Genomic DNA, 17,865 nt, shown 5'->3' with positions numbered 1-17,865 from the left:
CCATCGAGCAGGGTGTGCTGCCGCTTAAAAGGCGACAGGGCAGTGACGAAGGCGTTGGCTGAGGTATTATAATTGACGCCAGCGACGTGCTTCCCTCGCTGCGGTTCATGATGGCGATAAGCAGACGAGTGTTCACACCGGTTAAATGGTATGTTTTCGTTTGTGCGCGGAAGGCTTAGGAGCAGTGCAATCACGACTCGCAGGCGGGCATGTCATGTGGTGCTTTTTGTATTTCGCGAGCATACGCAGTAAGCTGAAAAACACTAATGCTTAACACATAGAAAGACAGAAACGGTTTATTCGTACGTGTTGCCAACTGCTCTGCAACTTGCTAATTGGAATTTTTTTCCTAACTTCCTTGCTTCAGAAGTTGGTTAATTATCCTTGACTAATTAGCTAATTAAGCAAAACACAGAAATAGCGCGACACGCTACATACCAAAGGGAGCAACATGCATTTAGTCGCGTCGTCATAGAATGCATAGAGTTTACACTCGGCCTAAAGTTAGCAGGAAGAAACACCCTGCATATATATATATATATATATATATATATATATATATATATATATATATGCAGTTTGAGAAGACAAACGTCTCTACTAGCAGTGACAAACAACCGATGATTGGACGCATCCTGCATTTCCATCGGCGTCCATTATAAGGGGGCAGTGCCCTGGCTGTGTGTTAGGAAACGGCATTGCATGCCTCCATGTTAAATATGGTCAAGGTGGCGGAGAACGTTAACAAAATTCAAGTCTGGGGTTTGACGTGCCAGATCCACGCTTTGATTATGAGCCGCACCGTAGTAAGAAACTCCATATTTATTTTCACCATCTGGGGTCCTTTAACCTGCACCGAACGCACAGTACACGGACGTTCTTGCATTTCACCTCCATCGAAATGCAGCCGCCCCGAGCGGCATTAGATCCCAAGCACTCGGGTTATTAGCGCAACACCTCAGGCCACTATGCCACCACGGCGGGTGCGGCGGATAAAGGAGTGAACATCGTTTTTACAGAGTGCGTATCGCTTAGATGTTACCCGTTAGCACGCACAGAACGAAACGAAAAGCTTGGCTGATATGTATGTCATCGTGCTCATATTTCACATGGAGGCCACATTCTTTTCTGTGACGTAGACGGGGTGCTGGCGAATGTGTTGGGAATCTGCTCGGCCACCAAGCAGAATCTGCGCTGCTATACGTTCTCGGTGACAAATCGCACAGCGCAGAAGCACACACACAAATGTTTAAAAGAATGGGACGACAGACCGCCTGCAGTTTGCTGTGACGTCGAAATAAGAAGCACAAACAGCGACGTTTCTGTACTTTTCTGGTCAATAGTTCAGTTCGCATGGTTGCGGCACGCATTACTTTTTTTTTAAATCCAAACGACGAAAACTGTGCGCGCACAAATTAGCACGGCGTTTGCGACGTTTGAATTTGGCGCCTTTTCCCGCGCACTCCATTAGCTCCGGCCGGTGCACCGCGTTACTGCGCCAAAGAAAGTAGTTCATCAAAGAAGTGAAGCAAAAAACTTTCATACACATGCAAAGCGCAACAATTGTTCTGTAATAACATGACATCACAGAATTTGTTATCAAATAGTACAATTTATGATAATATAAGCGTGTATTTGTATGAGTGTACATGTATGATTGCGCCTTTGCGGTGTTGATGCTTGGAGCATTCCGGCGAGTTCGTGTACGCTGTTCGCTTGAAAGCTTCCTGCTTTTCTGCGTTCTTTGTGTGCTTCGCTGTGACATCTTTGGAATATTCCTGCGTGTTGCTCGCTTTTTATGGGCTTGTTGCCTCGAAGATCGCCATGATCGCCTCCGACTCAGCGTCATCAAAGGTGAGTTGATGTTTCGAATTCCCCTTGTTCGTCCATTGCGAAGCGGTGTACGGGAGCCCGGAAATGAGTTCAGCGCCTGTGCGTGTTTTCCGCGGGCCTCTTTTCTAGTTTTCATTCCTAGCACTATCCTTCCGTTGCGAGAATTGGTTGTACAGCACTAGATTTGTGATATATAACGTGGAGCTTTGTCCTGGTTTAACTTTACTCTCCGCTTGTGGTGACGTAAGGCAGCTATGTGGTGCCAGCTAAAACAGGGCTGTTGTACGCCATGATTTCTGATACGGTGTTCGAGCACCGATTGAGTTAGCCTTATTAATGAGCGCATAACAATGCGACCTGAAACCATCCGATCTGTACTGTAATCGAAGATATTTCGTTTGCGCCACGCTAGTACAAGGCGTGTGAGTGAGCTGTAGCAACAAAGGGAGGGGGTGGCGGTGGGATCAGCGAAAATGTATTGTGTTGCGCTGTTGCCTTCAGGATCGAGTGACACCGCGGTGTTTCAACGCCACTATCTGTCACGCCGTGCGGCCGACGTTCGCGCGACCGGAAAACACAGAGGAGGCTGTCTCGCAATAATAAAAAATTTCAAGTGTGTACACGCGATTCTATGCGATACGTGACATACAATAGGGGTGATGCCACAGAGTGCTGCGAAATCACCGAGTTATACGCCTTGCCAACCGCGTGTGTTATGTTTTCCACCTGTTAGCGCGCATTCAACTTTCTTTTATTATCTTCTCTGTTCGGTGCCATCGAGTGCTTCGCCCAAACGGCTTCGCGTAGGTGCTCTGCATTCACGGAAAGGCAGATTTCATGGCACTCCAGGTCCTACTTTACTGGGATAGAACATTAAAAAAATGTAACAGCGTGAAATTTCAGCTTTTCGCACTTTAGTAACTGATTGATGTAACAAAGTTTTAAAATCAGTAAAGGAACGAGATAAATGCCTGGCATATCTGCCTTGTCGTCCCACTGTGTTTCGAGGCGGCATGTATATGTTATCGGCAACATAAACATCAATAATTAGCATTGTTTCTTGTGACCATAGAAGTAGCTAGTTATGTCGCAAAGCCATTTTTGCTTTGAATCCGAGCACTACACAGTGAGCAGATTGAAAGGGGAGCGCATCGTTGTGAACTAAATGACGACGCTTTGCCACAAGCTTGGAATAATGTTTTTTGTCGAAAGAGCAGGTCTGTGAAATTCTTTCTTTGAGTGTAAGCAAAACTTCAGTAGCATCAGGTAGACGGGGAGTAAAAGAATGTAACACTGGGGCCTTATATGAAGGAGCTGCCTTTAATATGTGGCCATAACAGTTAAGTAGATGCGTGGAAATAATTGTTAATATAAGTAGAGGAATGTGAAATAAATTATTTGACAAGCTCACACTGCCATTGGCAAGAGCAGCCACACTTTCGTGTATTCGATGACTAGTCATTTGTATCCGTCCATTTATGTCAGCCTAATGGTCCATGTAGCTCTTTTGATTGTCGCTTTTGCTGCATCGTGGCTTCACGTTTTAATACTGACATCTTTTTTCAGATTCAAAGTGAGCTGGGAGACGCCCCAGCTGGCACGCTAAAGGTGAATTCTTTGGTCATCCATTCTGTAGCGTCACCATGATCAAATACAGTGATGCCGTGAAAATGTATTGCAAGAAGCAGGGAAAAAAAACATTGCTGATGCAACTGCAAGGCATTTGCTCCAGTGATCAACTGGTGCAGAGTGCCTTCATTAGGAGACATGGTGCCTTTAAGCACTCAGCTGAAAGACTTAACTGCACCGGGACTGGGAGTGAATTCAGTGTCACTTGTGAACATATTAAACGCAGAATGTGTCTTTTTCAGTGTATATGCCTGATATGAAACTTAGTGTGGACATTAGTGGTCTACATGAGTGAACATCTTTATAGTTTTACCAGAACGAAGGTATAATGGCCTATGTCATACAGCAGTGCACTGCTAGATGTATCAAACCAGAACAGCAGCACCCTTCGAGAAAGTTGGCTGAAGAACGAGCAATGATCGGGGCTTTCTGCATTTCAAGGGCCAAATTCCAAGAAGATTGATGCCGAGCTGGATGGTGCGAAGTGCCGGTCACCACATGCTCTATCTTGGCATTACGTCTTGTTAAGATACAGAAATTGCATCACTGCTCATAAATTGGAAATTGGAAGGTTGAGGGGAAGTGGAAGGGCTCCCCTCTGGAGCAGCCAGTGCATGCCCTTTGCTATACTGATAATCCTACCTTAATGAGAACCAGTGATGCATGTTAACCTATTACGCAGCCAAGTGCATTCCTTGTTTTGTATTAAGGGGACACTAATGACACCCTAAATGAATTTTAAATAAAGCATCGTCTTAAATAACTACTTCTGTAAATTTCTTGGTAGTTGCTTGATTATTAGAGAAAATAAAGCTCAAAGTTTAATTTTCTGAGTATCGCCCCAAAATCTTCGTGCTGACACCTCATTGTCACATCATGGATTCCAAGTATTTTTTCATACTTTGGTTGTATTGGTTCTGTAAATGTTCCTGACGCTTTTTATTTGGGTTTTTGGAATATGATGAAGAACATCTTTATTTGTAAAAAAAATTGCTACACCTGAACAGACGTCATCTAAATCCATGACGTCACAGCAAGCGGGTGTGGTAACTTCAAGGCAGCACTGCCACCAATCTTTCCTCTTGCTGCTTTTACAGTTTACTCGGCCTCTTGTCACGGTATGAGTGAATCTCTTGAATTGTAGGAAGGTCATGTACAGATACATCTAAAATAATTTTTCTCTATAGTGCTTTCATGCCGTAGTTGCTTAGGGGTGTTGGCACAGCTCCGCTAAGCACGATGTCACAGGATCAAACAACCGCATTTTGATGGAGGGTAAATACAAAACTGCCCAGGTACCTTGCAGCCTAATTTAGTAAAAAGTAGTCCAGAGTTCCCCACTATGGCGTGCCTAAACATCAGATTGTCATTTTGGCACTTAAAATGCCAGAATTTAATTAATTTATATTTCTTTAGTGCTCCTTTAAGCTGTAGAATTCATGATCTCTGCAAAAACTCATGCTCAAAGTATTCTCCATAAAGATTAAATAAACAGTAGATATAAGTGTCTATTTATATATTGAATTGTGGTGATACGTGATGACTATTAGAACGGTGGTACAACAAGACAGGCAGAATTGTAATACAATGTGTGATGGCACGATGATGCACATCGAGGAAATGACCGAGTCTCCCTAGAAGTCCCTGACATGGACATCAACTGACTGTCCACAAACTTCTGAGTTCACTCCGTGATCTTGTGCAGCCTGTGCTTTGCGAGTCGATTAATTTAATTGAGGTGGTGGTTGGCACATACTGTCCTTGCAACTTATGTACATTTCATACAGTGGAGTGGAATCCTCACACATTACATCTGGAGCACAGCAAGTGAACATGATGTGTAGTGGTAATCTTAGTAATGATCGACAATCATGTCCCTCTTCGAGCTCCTAATGCTGCTTGACAACACAAGCAGCAGCAGTTGCCCAAGATAGCGGGAAAGAGATTCATTGAAAAGTGGCATATGCCCAGGGTCGCATAACCAGTCACCCAAGCTGTTGTGACGGTTGATTTTGAACTCTTCCCTCAACATAGCAGCCCAATCTCCCCATTAGACCATGGGCTACCTATTGACACAAATGGATGGGAAAATAGAGACCTGAAAATATGAAGTATCCTAAGAATGGTAATCACAATAAATAGTACTAGATGTGCATTAGCTCAAGCTCTTGGGCCAGTTGGTGCATGATGAACTTAAAAAGGGAGGTACCAGCAAAACAAAGGACGCGCACACACGGAAGAGGCGTTAGACAGGGAGTCCGTGTCTAATGCCGTTTCCTTGTGTGCGTGTCATTTGTGTTTCACTGGTACTCCCCTTTTTCAAGTACTAGATGTTTGGATACTTTGGTTTATTATTCTTGTTTGTGCTGGATTGTTCTTCTGAAACGTGGCATCCGGACAGCATAAGAAGCTTGTAAGAAGTCCAGTTTAGCATTCTAGATTTGCAACAGGTACTTTTTAAATTTATTTGCAGTAGGGCTGTTGTGTGAATGTGCTTGAAAGGCTTAAAACTGTTTTGCTAACATTTACTTAAACGTGCAGGTTCACATAGGTTGAAGGAGTGCACATTGAGAAGGTTATCCTGGCACAGCTTACCATGGCCTGCCATGGTGGACCAGGAAAGTTTGCAAGGGCCTTGCTTCACCATGTGTTCACAGAGGAGGAGCTCATGGGCCATTTGGCCTTTGGAAATAACACCAAGGGGCAAAAAGGGCTCTTGACCCCACCAGGGTCAGTGCTGTTATAGGCAAGTACCATATATCCTTTCTGGTTGCATTTTTACATTCACATTTTTTTCTAAAATTATGAACTTGCCATTGGCATAACAAACGACTTTCAAGTAGCCCGTGTGTGCAGTTGTGTGCTACGATAGCCTACTATTTGGAATGACTGTTCATATGATCATAAGTGCGTAATGCCGCCATACACAAATGCTTCTAAAATTTAAAAGCTGCCTTCACTGCTGAAAGTTTTTAGTGGCTCCACCACATAACATGAGCTGCATTGGCGCATTAGCAGTGCTACATGGCTGTCATTGCAAGGAATAGTTGTCTGTGAAGCACGCTCCAAATCTATTGGCATGGACGACATGTTTAATTAGCCTGAAAGTGTTATTCTAATACACGAATTGCGGAGAAGCTATGCTCAAGTGTGGTTACTGCTCAGCTCGAGCAGGAGCACGTTCACCAAATTGCAGAAATCAAAACAGCTCACCAGGTTCTGAGATGTGAAACAGTAGATTCACCAATTTTAACAGACCACATCGAATTAAGGTTGCTCCTATCTTGAAGGAGGTCCATGTGATGCCAGACAGCAGCCTTTTAGCAGAGGGAACCTGAGTGGTGTGGCAATTTTCTTTTGGTTGTTTCAATCAAAGAAACAACATGGATAGAGTTGCAAGCATTGCTGTCAACAGTACTACGTTTAGTGGGCGCTTACTCATTCTAAGCACTTAACCTATGACTCGTATTTATTAATGCACACTTTATCACTTTGTATTCTAAGATATGAAAAAAAAATATTTATGTGGCTTTTCCCCATATACTTCAATAAATTGAAAATAGGCTCTTGGGGCCTAATGTATAAAGCTTCTTACAGTCCATCAGACATGTCCACTACTCCCATTCTGAAATTGTTAGAATTGATTCCTGCTTCCTTACTTCACCTACCTGTTAACAGGGTTATTATGAACCATTGCCAAGTAGATTATGGGCTTAAAATAATCAAAAAGATGAATGGGCTTTTCTGTCGCTCTTGTTTAGCCCGTTGAGGGTCACATTTTGGGGAGAAATATGCCTCTCTAATTTAGGAGTTAATATTTTTTGTGGTTTGCAAATGCTCAAAACTTTCGAATTGAATAGTGTCCTATTCAATTTAGTCTTTGAATGGTCACTATTTGTAAATGTGAGTATTCTAATATTTCGAAACACCAATAAAACATGAAATTTGAGCCAAAGTACGGTAAATTTTCACGTCCAATAACATAGTATAGACATAAAACGTAAGAACTTGTAAGAATAGCAGACCAGGCTACATTACTTAAGTAGCTGTACTTTAGAGGCTGTACAGCAATCATTTATGCTTACTGAAGAGTCCTGTGCATGTGAAGAAACCTTTCGCTGCTCCATTTGTGCTTTTAATAAACAGCTCTTCATAACATAACAATGACAGAAACTTGCAAACATTAATAATACTAGGTTGTGAGCCTCATCTTACATTAATTGTGATATCAGCTGTTCATTATTCAGAAGCTATCCATTATTTGAATTGCTTCTAGCATTATTCGGTTCAGCCTCAAAAATCACTTTTCGTGCACTCTTAATATTTTTATTGCAGATTTAAGTTCTTCAGAGTGATGTTCCGAGAAAATGAAGTGGTAAATAATATTTTTAAATAACGATGAAGTGGCAATACCATTTCAGTATTTGCAGTTTTAGATGTTTTATTTTTTTATGCAGGATAAAGCAGCATAATTTTTTTGTGTAATGAAACTTACAAAAACTTGTGGCAACACTCCCAAATTACTGCAATGACAGACACCAAGGAGCTAAGTGAAAATCAGTTTTGGAGAAACCCATGGAGCGACCGCACTTAAAGAATATTTTCTAGAAGCCTCAGAAGGTTGCAGCACCTCCAGTGGGATGCTAGGCAACACTTTGTTCTGAAACGGCAAATTTTTTCAGAACGTTCCGTCACAGCCACAGATGTACGGCAGTAAACCCTAAAAGGGTTAAAGAAGTCAGTCCTATGGCATATGGCTCTTAAAAGACAGCATTTCTTCGTATCTGTCGCATTCTGCATGTTTCGTGCTAAGCAGCTTGGTGCACAACTACATGGAATCCTCATTATAACAGTAATTCAATCGTTGAGGCAGAAAACATACTTTGCTGTAAGCAGTGTCTTCTTTAATGTAGAAAGTCCTAAGTCATTGTAAGGCGAGAAGTACATTCCGATTGCATGTGAACTCAGGAAACCTAACTTCAAATGAAGCTACACTCAATTGTAGTGACATGACAGTATTGTATTTGGAGCATGGAAAAGCACAGTTAAATGCTGCACATTTTAATTATGAAAGTTACAAGAAATAATTTAATTGTCAGTTCAGGTTTATTTATGAACAACATGAATTTTTTTCACCATTTTGTTTCTCAGCAAGCAAAGTTCACATCTTCGACATTGAGGATATTCGTAAAGTTATTTTGCTACAGTGTTTTGTTCCTCTTTGCCCTTTCCTGCATTTGACACTTAGTTGAGTCCCGTGCCACACAGAATCAATTTAAATGGTCATGCTGCAAAGCTGTACCCGTGGAAAGTTGGAATTAAGCTACACAAATACATAAATCAATTTCATTATAACAAGGGCATATTGCATGCCATTCTTTTGCATGTAGAAGTTGCTTTTTAAAACTTGTTCTGGCTTCTTGTTGTTGCAGGCTTCACGTGTCACAAGTTTCCTGGTACCAACATGCCCTATGTAAAGAACTCTGGCCTCGCTTCTCGCATGGGACCAATAGCCTCTCAAGAGCCCAAGTTGGACAGCTCAAACCAAAACACAAGTGTTGTGCTTTTGTAACTCTCGACATTTTTATGTTTTATGTTAGTTTCCTGAAGGGCTCAATTTGGATTTCTCAAATGAGCATACAAATGTTGTGCCTTTCTATGCCTTGACATTTTTATGTTAATTTTATTTATGCTAATTATGCAAGTCCCCTGAGAAGCCCACATTGGATTGCTTAATCCAGAATACAAGTGCTGTGCTTTGTTATAGTTCACTACATTTTTATGTTAGTTTTTGATATGGTTCCAGTAAGGATAGTGTTTCCTTATTAATATATTTTTTAAGTATCTTAAGTCATTTCATGCCAAACCACCCAATTTTGTCAAGAACTGTTCCACTATGGCAAAGCATTTCAAGTTTGCTTGATTTTGAGTAGGTACAATAAGAAAATTTTTGAGAAAATTTGCTTTCATACATACACTTGAGTCATTCCAGGGCAACCAACCAGCGTTTTTTTGACCATCACAGATATAGTTGAAACTCCGAACTCTTGCTCCCCATTTATTTTCCTTCGCAAAAATTTTTTTGAATTTTGGCAAAAATTTATTGTTCTTGCCCAGCTAAGCTAGAAGGCACTGATACACGTTTCTTTTGAAAGGGAAATTGTATGATCCAGATATTCAGATGATGTTCATGTCAAGAGACAAGTGGTGTGACTGCCAAAATTTGCAAAGTTTGAATTTTCTTCTAATGTAGGGAAATACAGAAGGCACAAAATAAATATAAAATCAGACTGGTTGACTTGGGATAGCTGCAAAATATTTCAAGCCTTGTAGGTTCAGTTGATCAGCTAAAAAAACTGAAAGTTCCAATTTTTTGCAAGAAGCTTCGTGTTGAAGGTAAAAAATTAGCTTTGGAGGTTGGCACAAAAGTATGTCGCCCATCGTTACACAGCCCTACATGTCTGCTATTCATGTGACAAGTAACAAAAAGGTATTCTTTAAGTGCAATAAATTATTTTCTCTAATGTTCATTTGTGGATCACACATACAGCATAAATATAGCATAAATATATGAAGCTATGTCAGCTAGCAAGGAAAGATTGTTAATATAATTAGCCACAAAAACTACTCAACAAACTGACTGCCTTTTTTATCATTGCGAAGGCAGGTGACGTCAAGCGCTACAGCTGCAGTCTCAACTTGTATTTTTTTAACATGAATGCAAAAAGTTGTCGCCAGTGGTGTCTGACCACATCAGACTGAACAAGGCAAATATGACTTTTATAGGTGAACACGTTCTGGCTCTGAAACAGTGGTAGCAAACAACACCACAAGAATTTGTTCACACTTATGTAGGTTTTCAGTCTTAATTATGAAGGTGTTTTCTACTTGCATCATCATTGGGCTCCAGGGAGCACGGCACGAAGTGTCCTGCTCCCTCTGTGTTGCATTGCAGTGCGACATGCCCTTTAAAATGCTTTGTATGAACAATATCAGCGCTCTTCCTGGATTTACTGTCTACATAATAGCCGATATTTCTTTTTGTAAACTGCATGAAAGATATCTTTTAACACTGCAGGATTCCCTCACATATTAATACGTACGAGGTCTGTTAGAAAAGTATTTGACTTTTTTTTGCAGACACCTGATGAATATGAAACAAGCGCGTTTTCATCAGCCACCCTTGAACCTTTTCGCGCATGCACGAATTTTTTCCCGCCTGCCAATAGCGTGAATTGCTGGGACGCAGCATTTGAATGAGGTAGTACACAGAGCTCTCGTCGTTTTTTTATTGCAAGGAAAATGGCGGAGCGACTGGAGCAGTGCTACTGCGTCAAATTTTGCCAGAAACTGGGCGACAGCCACGTGGAAACCATTCGGAAGATTCAGGCTGCTTTCGGTGACTGCGCTATGAGCAGCACACAGATTAAGGAGTGGTACAACCAGTTTAAAGACGACCACGCATCGGTGGCGAGCGAGCCACTCTCCAGTCGGCCATCAATATGCCGAAATGACCAGGTCATTGCCTAAGTGAACCCTGTGGTGATGCGGGACCGTCGTGTGACTATCCAAGAAATTGTGGAAGAGGTGGGCATCAGCACATTTTATCCACATTCCATTATCACCGAAGATTTGGCCATGAAGAGATTTGCCCCGAAATTCCTTCCCAAGCTGCTCATGGTGGAGCAAAAGCAACTTCGTGTTGAAGTCTCACAGACATGCTGGATTCCACAAACAGTGACCTCAACTTCACGAACACCATAATCACTGGTGACAAGTCTTGGATGTATGTTTATGACCGGGAAACCAAATCCCAGTCATTACAGTGGAAGCATTCCACGTCACCAACCAAAGACCGCTAAGTGCGCATCAACGTTAAAGTGTTACTGACTGCTTTCTTTGACTCCCGCAGTGTGGTACACCACGGGTACGCACCACAGGGTCAAACAATCACTAAAGACTACTACAGGGATGTCCTCCATGGCCTATGTGATGCTGTGTGGCGCAAGATACCAAAGTTGTCAACAGGAAATTGGCGCATCCATCACGACAATGCTTTTCTCGCACTTGATTCAGACTCTTTTGGCGAAAAACCAGACTCCTGTAGTTCAACAGGCTCCTTACTCTCCTTATATAGCCGCCTGCGGCTTCTGGCTATTTCCCAAAATCAAGAGGCCATTGAAAGAAGCACAATTGCAGACAAGAGAGGACATTATGGCTGCAACGACAGCTGAGCTAAACTCCATTCGGAAAGAGGCCTTCTCGGAATGCTTCTAACAATGGCAGCACCGCTGGGAGAAGTGGCTGGAGTCCCAAGGAGACTACTTTGAGAGTGATTAGGTTTCCAACGCTCCAGTTATCCCAGTTTTTTTTTTTCTTGAGCCAAAGGTCGGATACTTTTCTAACAGACCTCGTATTGATATTTTATGTGTAATGGCTGTATGGTTTACCTGGCCCACACCAAACACAAGCCTCGTTGCGTTAGAGCATGTGTCCCTTGGCAATAAAATGCAGACACTAACACCGCTTCTCTGTCATCTGTGTGGAGACGAAGCCAGCTTTGTGGTCTGCATTCCCAGCCGGCAAGCAGTGCGCACATCCGAGAAAAGTCGGTGCTGACAAAATTTCAAAAAAGAATTTCTCGCATTTAAAAATAATGCCCTTTTTAACTTCACACATGCATAGCAGACATGTAGAGCTATCCAATAATGTATCACATACTTTTTGGCCAACCATGAAAGCTGTTTTTTCCTTCAACATGAAGCTTCTTGCAAAAGATTAAAATTTGTTTTTTTTTTACAGGCGATTAGCTGAACCTTCAAATCTTCACATTTTTTTGCTATACTATGTCACCTGGGCTACCATTCTGTATTTAATTTCTGTCCTGTGAATTTTCGTAACGAAAAAAAAAAACTAACGGATTGCAATTTGACTCATTTTTGCCGGTGCCGAAAGCAATTGAAGTATTCAAATATTTAAAAAATTGGCTATTTTGGCAGTTGCATCACTTCACCGTATTTCCACGCACACCATTTGAAGGCCTCGATCAATACAATGTGCATTTGAAGAAGAATGTTGATTGATGTCCTCTAGCTCAGCTGAGCAGGAAAACTAAACTGTCACCAAAGTGCTACAAAATATCTGGCAAAAATAAATAAAAGTGGGTAACGAGTTTTGAACTCTAGTAAACATATAGTAATGTTTCAGCTATATGTGTGCTGTCAAAAAAACGCTGGTCGATTCGGCATGGAATCGCACACCTGCAAGTGCATCTGTGCCATTGTCAGAGTTCAATAAAAACTGCATTTGACATAACTTTATAAAAATAACTTATTGCTTTCTAAAATACATGAGTAAAATTAATAGGTATAGGTCGGCTTAAATTTAAAATGCAACGAAAGATCTCTGGTAATGGCATGATGTGCCTTTCATGTTTGCATGAAACCATATCTTTTTCTGAATTCTTTCGTTATTTTTTTGTGGCAGTGAATAAACTTGTAATGGAACTCTCACAACGAGTAACTTTGATTCCAGCACATCACTAATAGCTGTTTTTTTTTTCCATATAAAAATCTGAAGTAGTTAATATGAATGTCGCTTGATATGGAACGACCTGCGCAGGAACGTTATCATGGCGGAAAACACAACTGGATCATGCAACAGCAATGCAGCATAATAAATTGCTCCCATCAGCATCACTTATTGTGATTGCCATGTTTCAGAAGTATGTAACGTTTACCGAAATTGGCACATACCATTCAAGCAACAAATAAGGATTGTACAGTGATCCTTTTTCAGTTTTACAGATCTTTAAGTTGTCTGTGCCAGGTAGCATAATTTTTTTTCTTGAGCTGGATTATTCAGAGGTGGACATTACTAGCACAAGAAATGGAAACATTAAACTGATTCTCATAAATTTATTAATTCACTTATCACATCACGGCACATATTTCAGTTTGCAAATTGTAGCCGTATTCCTTGGGGCACATATTTCAGTTTGCAAATTGTAGCCAGTGATTTTGAAAGACATATTCACTTGAAATTAATTTCCAGGATGACACCAGTTGCGAAATTTTTCCATAAATGTGAGAAATACATGGGCATTCCGGTTACTTTTGTGCTTCAATGCATAACAGTGCGTTCTGTTAAAAAAAAGTAAGTGCTACAGCAGTGCATTTCTACAGCCAGTTTAATGCCATGTGTCTCGTTACTGGTGTCATTCTGGAAGTTCGTTCTAAGTGCATACACCTTGTAAAATTACCGTCTACAATTTGAAAAGCTTTATTAGGAACTGAGTTTTTCTTAATCAGCTGACTATGGTGTCTTGATTTCTCATGCAAATAATGTTTGGCACTCTCTATCTAGAATTATGTTAGCTGCAACAGTCCGTGTTTAATAAATTCCATGAAACTTAAAGATAACCACCCTGCATATCAGGTCTCAGTTGAGTGCTGTGGGCTCAAGCAAATCGTGCCGTGGTAATAGTACCACTGGCTCCCAAATAGAGAAAGCAAGTGCCTTTTTTGAGTGCTCTTATTAACTCATGTCAGTCTGCTTCTACATTTAATTTAGGTATTTATTTTTAAAAATTTATTTCTTTTGAGAAATGTGTTTTACTTGAGGGCCACACAGACTACATCTTCAGTATTCTGTTTTGTTATGGTGTCAAGCTGCAGGAAGTTTGTACTGTGCAATAGTTTTTAAGAAGTTTCTGATGTGCTCAAACTACAAATGGTTGTACATTTACACAGATGTTTGTTTACAAATAAACAGTTCACCTAGAAAAATGGTTTTTGTCTGCATCAGTTCAGCACTCTTAATATTGTGGAGGTCCATCCACTCTGACAATTGAAAAAAGTGGCATAACAGTACTGCTAGCAGTTTTACAATATGGTTTATTACAGGCGATCTGGGAGCATGCTTTTGAGCCCAGGGTGGCAGAGGCCTGTGATACAAAACCCCTGTATTTAAATTTTATCCCTGCCCTCTCACAGCAAACATACCAATGTGACATCAAAGGTAATTATATGCAACATAGCTCAGCAGTATTTTAAGAAAAGTGCAGGTTTAAACTGGTAAATACCCAGTGGGGCATAAAGGGCTTTCAACATAATTTGTGTTGATGTTCAACAGATCTGCAACAATTCTTCCATGGGCTTTCAATATGAATGAACAACACATTTCAACAACACATCAATGGGCTTTCAATTTTGAAACAACACATCTTCAACAATGCTTCAATGGGCTTTCAACATTGACAAACAACACATTTCAACAATACGTCAATGGGCTTTCAAGTTTGAGCTTCAACAATGCTTCAATGGGCTTTCAACATTGACAAACGACACATTTCAACAATACGTCAATTAGCTTTCAATATTGACAGGCAACACATCTTCAACAATGCTTCAATGGGCTTTCAACATTGAAATACAACATAGTTTCAACGATATGCCTATGATCTTTCAAATTGAGAGGCCACAATGATGTTTCGACAGAATGTCGCGGGCCAATTATCAACACTGGTCAACAATTTCCTCAATGCTGTTTCAACAATTCCCCAATGATCTTTCAAGGTCATTTGTTGACGTTGAACAATGATATCTCAATAACCTTTCAACAATTTTTTTTGTAAGGGTTGTCGCCGTGATTGTTGTTTTCACGGTCGCCAGGCATGGTATCATCGTGGGATGGTGAGTACCAGTGGATGCCGAAGTGACACGACTTTCTACCTCAAACGCAGTAAGTTGTGAATGTACGGAAAGAGAGGTTTGCTTTTGTAGCGTAAAGCTACACCACGCGGGCTGGAGCCGGCCTTCGCGTGCCTGTGCGCCTGCCATACTGCTCATGCGTCGCCCTTGCCGCCGCCGACCTCGGCGCGTTGCAGAGGTGTGACGTCGCAGTCTCCGCAGACGCACCGGCGCCGTGTGCACCCGCTGCTGCATTTACGATTGCAGCGCCGCGCGGCAGTGCGCGTGAGCGAGGAGGCCTCACCGTGCGTCTAAATGCGTGGGACAGACAGTTGATGCAGCGCGCTCGACATGGAGGTTAAGGAGAATCAAGCCGCTGCCATTCGGCGCAAAAGACGGGAAAACCTAAACTCTTCAGACCCCGAGGTTGTCGCTTGGCAGTTGGCCGTCGAGAGTCGAAAGAACGTGTGTGCCAAGGCAAAACGTGTTGTCGAGACACCCGAGCAACGCGAAGAACGCCTAGCGAAAAGACGTCGTCAAGAAGCTCAACGCCGTGCTATGGCCTCCCAACAACAGCGGCAGGATCAAGAGACTGTAACAGACGATCCCAAAGCTCGTCGTTGCATTGAAAATGCTACGAAACGCGGTGAAAGTGCGAGTGCGTCTACACTCTTCCTCTCGCACTTTGTGGACAATCTGTTTGGACACATTTCTGACGCATGTGAAAGACTGTGGCATTTGAATTACAAGGCCAAACAGGGCCATATCCGGATAAGCTAAGGTGAGCAAGCAAGGCAAGAGATTAACCAAGTATAACCGCACCTTTACGCTACGTATATCCTGGGATAGCTGAGCTAAGCCACTGCCATTTTTTTTTGTGTTTGTCGATCTGACGAAAAACGAAGCAAGGTAAATGGACACGTTTTGTGTGTCTTGGAGCGTTGATCCACACCTTTCTGTTCTCTGCAAGCAGATTTTAGCTTTCTTTTAGGCCTTGGCAAACATATCGGCACAGGAATGTACAATCAGGCCTCCCAGCTATAACTTGATTAAAACTATAATTGTACGCGCTTTTTTGCACCGGTGAATTGCCCCTTTTCTTTCTGCAGCGCAGAACCACATAAATTTCGCCTCCTTTGACAGGAAGAAAAAATAGGTTAAAGCCACCAGGAACTTCGCTAGCAACTAAATCGCACTTTGTTTTAAATGCCGAACATTGATAAAGACAAAAAAACTTTGTTTAAGGAGCTAAAAGTTCCAAATAAGATTTCCGGTTTAGGAGCGAATAGGGTGCAAAAGAAAAGTTATATAATACTTAGGTGAAGTTCGCCTTCATTGATCAGAAATAAAATGACGTTTTTTGAAGCAAAAGTGCTAGGCCATTCCAAAACATGCTGAACCAATATTTTCCAGCAAGCGTGAGTTTCTATCGTGTTGAATGAGCACAACCGCATTTTTTCTCTGACGAGAGGCTTACCCCCGCATTCATAAATACACTTCGACTCGACCCTCCAGTAAAAATGCTCCTTGAGGCACTTATTCACTTCACAAATCGTCCTCCACAGGAACGCTACTTCAGTAAAGGAAAGCTCGAGCGGCTTACTCGAGTGTCTCAAGGTCGACCCGCATCTACCTTGAATCGCTCTTCGTGTGTTAGTGCATAAAAATCGCTGCCTTGTGATCTGTCGCTCGCTTCGTCGGATTTTTCAGATGTACGCCAGTTGCCTTCCCAGCCTTTCCTTCGTTAATGATGCTGCGCATTTTTTAGGACATCGTTTTACGGACCGATACGACGCTCTGGAACGCTTCGGCAACGCCGAAATTCTACTGCGGCGCCGAGACAGGTCGCTCTGCGGTGCCGCACAAGACCGCCGTCTATTCCGTGCATAAACCGGTTGGTGACGTGCACACGGATATTCTTTGCGCGAATGCTCCGAAACTGCTATAGGTGCCAGTGCATTCACCTGTTTCTTGCCGATGAAAACTTATTCTCTCAAATGCGACTAGGCATCTAGTAGCCAGCTAATAAAAGCAAAGCTATTAAAAAAGTTTTCTTTCAGGTAGTGCGTTAGGAGTCAGAATGTTGAATTTCGAGCTTCGAACAATCCTAAGGCAGCTTTTGTGACTTTTTGTTTTGAGTTCCAGTTCTCTGTGGCATTACGGGAATAAATCCCTCCTCCCTCCCAAAGAAAGGAACGAAAAATATAATCCACATTTACGTCTACTTAGGGAAATATAATCAAGAACATAGAATCTGCGCAGGCACGGTTTTCGGAAGTCTAAAAGAAAGCGTACTAATAAAGGTAGCCAAAGCCCTTCAGCTTACGTCGGGTAACTCATAGGGAGATATAAAAGGATATGCGTCCCTTACAAGACAGTCCCTAAAAATTATCTGTCACAGTTGAGTCAGTAGGGATCATATCCGGCACATATATATATATATTTGTTATTATTATTACGATATTATCGGTGAAAAGAGCAGATTGGGTGAGTGAACAAACCCGAGGTAATGACATCTTAGTTGAAATCAAGAAAAAGAAATGGGCATGGGCAGGACATGTAATGAGGAGGGAAGATAACCGATGGTCATTAAGGGTTACGGAATGGATTCCAAGGGAAGGGAAGCGTAGCTGACGGCGGCAGAAAGTTAGGTGGGCGGATGAGATTAAGAAGTTTACAGGCACGGCATGGCCATAATTAGTACATGACCGGG

At 41.9% G+C, this 17,865-nt stretch overlaps 1 long non-coding RNA gene across 1 annotated transcript; it reads left to right on the top strand.

Moving 5' to 3' along the window:
- The first annotated feature begins 1,658 nt into the window (after positions 1 to 1,658).
- Positions 1,659 to 14,249, top strand: LOC135921457 (uncharacterized). Its single transcript, XR_010570550.2, has 4 exons — positions 1,659 to 1,854; positions 3,400 to 3,441; positions 6,004 to 6,208; positions 8,895 to 14,249. It is a non-coding gene; the product is annotated as an uncharacterized lncRNA (long non-coding RNA).
- The last annotated feature ends 3,616 nt before the right edge of the window (positions 14,250 to 17,865 follow it).

This window comes from Dermacentor albipictus, chromosome 10 (genome assembly GCF_038994185.2).
Source record: "Dermacentor albipictus isolate Rhodes 1998 colony chromosome 10, USDA_Dalb.pri_finalv2, whole genome shotgun sequence".
In the NCBI taxonomy this organism is placed as follows: domain Eukaryota; kingdom Metazoa; phylum Arthropoda; class Arachnida; order Ixodida; family Ixodidae; genus Dermacentor; species Dermacentor albipictus.
This window is presented reverse-complemented; position numbering and strand designations above follow the sequence as displayed.